The 4,302-nt window shown below is 44.7% G+C and overlaps 1 non-coding gene across 1 annotated transcript; it reads right to left on the bottom strand.

The window, feature by feature from the left end:
- Nucleotides 1-1,330: 1,330 nt before the first annotated feature.
- LOC112208849 (small nucleolar RNA U13) lies at nucleotides 1,331-1,434 on the bottom strand. The gene has a single exon (XR_002943401.2). It is a non-coding gene; the product is annotated as a small nucleolar RNA U13 (small nucleolar RNA).
- Between the last annotated feature and the right edge of the window lie 2,868 nt (nucleotides 1,435-4,302).

Below are 4,302 nucleotides of genomic sequence, written 5' to 3'. Positions count from 1 at the left end.
ACTCCATTTCAAAAAGAAAAAAAAAGAAGAAGAAAAAGTCTTTCAATATGCACTTATTGACAGTTTTTCACATAAAAGGGGATGAAAAACAGAAAGTTAAATAAATAAGTTGCACATAAACTTTGTAAATTGCCCTTACACAGGGTTCAGGCAAAGTGGAGGCTGAGACTTTGGCATCAGAGAATCCTACTCAACTGTTAACTGGCTGTGTGTCATTAGAGAGATTAATTTCCCTCTCTGAGCCACCATCTTGCTTATCTCTACAATGGAGATAATAATAGTCCCTACTTCTGGGAGTGTAAGGATTAGGAAATTAAATCTTTCTTTTTTTCTTTTTTTTTTTTTTTTTGAGACAGGGTCTCACTCTGTCGCCCAGGCTGGAGTGCAGTGGTGCCATCTTGGCTCACTGCAGCCTCTGGCTCCTGGGTTCAAGCAATTCTCCTGCCTCACCCTCCCAAGTAGCTGGGGTTACAGGTGCCCACCACCACACCTGGCTAATTTTTGTATTTTTAGTAGAGACGGGGTTTCACCATGTTAGCCATGCTGGTCTCGAACTCCTGGCCTCAAGTGATCCGCTTGCCTTGGCCTCCCAAAGTGCTGGGATTACAGGCATGAGCCACCGTGTCAGGCCAAGAAATTAAATCTAAATCACCTGGTGCATAAAATGCCAAAATGGCTCCACTAATGACCTTTTATTTCACATCCCCAGCTGTATGACTTGAGAAGTGCCACTCTCTGGTGTCAATTTTAAAAGAGATGTCTCTGTTTTATTAAGGATTACCAATTGGGTCCCCTTTGAAGTTCCTCAAGAGATACCAGGAAAGCTTTCAATAGCTTTTAACTCAAATAAATTTATGAAAATGATTATAACACCTCCATCATTGCCATTTGCCCCAGACATTGCTACCATAGGGACCAAGATGTTGTCAAGGACCTGCTTTTAGACTTTGTTGACATCAATGTCAGATCAATGGCTGAAATAAAAGCATCTTCAAAATACTTCATAAAGCAACTGAATGACATGAGTTGCACAGAACATCCAAGCCTGCTTGGAGTGCCATGTTTGGTCAAGGAGAGGGTGGAAGAGGGAAACTCAAGACCCACTACCTGCTTTCAAAAAGTATTTCTCCATAAATAATACAGGAGTTTTAAAAAGATAACAGATACCTCAAGCATTCACTGGAAGAATCACATCCACAAATTCTAATTTTGGGTTTGTATTGACCACAAGAGTCTGTGTCCAACACATGTAAAAGACTTTTTGGCAAATTCATCACTTTATATACAGTTTGATTTTGGATACCTTTTTCATTTTACTTTTCTTTTTTCACATCAAACGGGGAATGTACCAACATCGTAACAAAGTCTGAGGGAGGCACATCTCACATACGAGCGTGAAAACCCAATCATCACACTTATGAACTATAAAAGGATCCTGGATTTTATTAACGAGCACATTTCTGGGTTTTGCTCTGCCAAGCTTCAAGCTTTCATCCTCAGGCTAGTCTCCTCAGAGATAGAAAGCAGCTGTTCACTTCAAGACCTGAGTCTGAGTTCCGTGTAGGAAGAAGAGGTCAGAGAAGGGAAAAGGTAAAGGGGCCAAGGGCGCAGAACTTTCTCCCAGCAAGAAAACATCACTCCGGACTTCTGCTTTCATCTTGTCGGCCAGGGCTGTATCACAGGGCTATTCCTAGGAAGCTGGGTGGCCAGCAGGTCGCCTTTCCACCCTTTATAGAAAAGGTAGGCAATGGCCAGGTGCGGTGTCTCACGCCTGTAATTCCAGCACTTTGGGAGGCTGAGGCAGGCGGATCACTTGAGACCAGCCTGGCCAACATGACAAAATCGCATCTTTATCAAAAATACAAAAATTAGCTGGGCATGGTGGTGCATGTCTGTAATCCCAGCTACCAGGAGGCTGGGGTGGGAGAATCATTTGAGCCCGGGAGGCGGAGATTGCAGTGAGTCAAGATGGCACCACTGCACTCCCGCCTGGACGACAGAGTGAGACCCTGTCAGAAAAAAAAAAAAAAAAAAACTAGGCAAGTGGAGAGTGACAGATAATGGCTTTGGGATATCAATCATTGGTCTATCAAGGGACCCAGCCAAAAGTTTTCAGTGTTTTCCTTTGCCGGTTAAAGACACTAAAACACTACCAGCAACTCTCACCTATTACCCCTATCATTTCCTAAAAGAAAGGGTATTTGAACACTGCCAAGGCCGGGCACAGATGCCTGTAATCGCAACACTTGGGTAAGCCGAGGCAGGCAGATCTCTTGAAGCCAGGAGTTCAAGACCAGCCTGGCCAACATAGCAAAACCCCATCTCTACTAAAAAAAAAAAAAAAAAAAAAAATTAGCCAGACGTGGTGGTGGGTGCCTGTGGTCCCAGCTACTCAGGAGGCTGAGGTGGGAGGATCACTTGAACCTGGGAGGAGGAGGTTGCAGTGAGCCAAGATTGCACCACTGCATTCCATCCTGGATGACAGGGAGCTTGTCTCAAAAAAAAAAACAAAATGAAAAAGAAAAAAAACCCCCACAAAACCTGCCAAAAGAGGAGGAAAGACAATCTCAGAATAATGATCTGCCCACACACTGCACCATCACTTTCGTTTTGTGCAAAATTCCCCCCATTGCTCTTAGTTTCTGAGACATTTTCAGTGAAACGTCAGTCCCGGGAGTGGTGCTGAGTGATGGTGGCCCTGCATTCGCAGCAAGATGCGTAAACCACAACACTGAAGGGCCTATGGCGTTCGGAGACAAAAACTGGAAAAATAATGTTTTTCGGATTTCTTCATACAAACGACCATGGAAGTAAATCTTATTACAAACTTACACGAGTTGTCATAAATGGAATGAGAAGTAGAAGGTGGAGGGGAGGGGAAATGTCTTCAGGTAGGATACATGAGGAAATGTCTTCAGGAATAAATACACGAGGAGCAGCTGTCAGCCACAGAAGGCTTTCACAAAGGCAGCAGCAGGTTGGGCCGGTCTTGACAGAAAGTGCAGACAGCTGGCCCTCCCAGGATGGGAACGCTGACTCCACTCAAGGCATCTGGTTCATGCACACTCCGACGCAAACCGTGGTGGGATGGTAGCTTCAAGGGGTCGTGCTGTCATTTCTCTTCAGTGAATAGGTCACATGGCTAGGGAGTTTGAATCTTTCCCTCTTTTTCCCAAAGAAGATTTTGTACCTCTCACAAACAAACCATCCCATTTAAAGGAAGAAAGCAAATTTTGCCTGGAAGAGCAGACTTGAAATCGGTCATTAAGAGTATTAAAGGTCATTTCTCCACTGAGAACATTCTAGGCATTTCAATTATTGGCAGCAGCCCTTCAAGACTGTTTTTCTGCTAATTTTCCCTCAACCTCTTCAGTTGCATTCTGAATTTTCAAAAGTAGGACCAAGCTAGTTATGAGTGACTGTAAATTTGGAGGACGGAAATACACATGAAAATAACCACTACTGGCCAGGCGCAGTGGTTCACACCTGTAATCCAAGCATTTTGGGAGGCCGAGGTGGGCAGATCACGAGGTCAGGAGATGGAGACCATCCTGGCCAACATGGTGAAATCCCATCTCTACTAAAAATACAAAAATTATCTGGGCCTGGTGGTGCATACCTGTAATCCCAGCTACTCAAGAGGCTGAGGCGGGAGAATCGCTTGAACCAGGGAGTCGGAGGTTGCAGTGAGCCGAGATCGCGCCACTACACTCCAGCCGGGTGATAGAGCAAGACTCCGTCTCAAAAACAAACAAACAAACAAAAACCACTACTTAGAGATCACTGGGTGCGGTGGCTCACACTTGTAATCCCAGCACTTTGGAAGGCCGAGGTGGGCAGACCCCATGAGCCCAGGAATTCAAGACCAGCCTGGGCAACATGGCGAAACCCCATCTCTACTAAAAATATAAAAAATTAGCCAGTAGTGGTGGTGCACTCCTGTAGTCCCAGCTACTCGGGAGGCTGATGTGGGAGGATTGCTTGAGTCCGGGAGTGGGAGGTTGCAGTGAGCTGAGATCATACCACTGCACTCCAGCCTGGGCGACAGAGACGCCATCTCAAAAAATAAAAAATAAATAAAAAGTAAAAAAAGAACAGAGGCCAGTAAACTTTTCCATCAAGGCACAAATAGTAAATATTTCAGGCTCTGTGGGCCACATGGTCACAGCTCTACTGCAGTCCTAGCAAGAAAGGAGCCACAGACAATACATAAAGAAATGGCAGTGGCTGCATTCCAATAAAACGTCATTATGGATACTGACATTTGAATTTCAAGTAATTTTTACACAAGTCACAAAATAC

The sequence above is a fragment of the Pan troglodytes genome, chromosome 2 (genome assembly GCF_028858775.2).
Source record: "Pan troglodytes isolate AG18354 chromosome 2, NHGRI_mPanTro3-v2.0_pri, whole genome shotgun sequence".
Taxonomy (NCBI): Eukaryota; Metazoa; Chordata; class Mammalia; order Primates; family Hominidae; genus Pan; species Pan troglodytes.
Note: the sequence above shows the minus strand (reverse complement) of the source record. Positions and strands in the feature narration are given on the sequence as shown.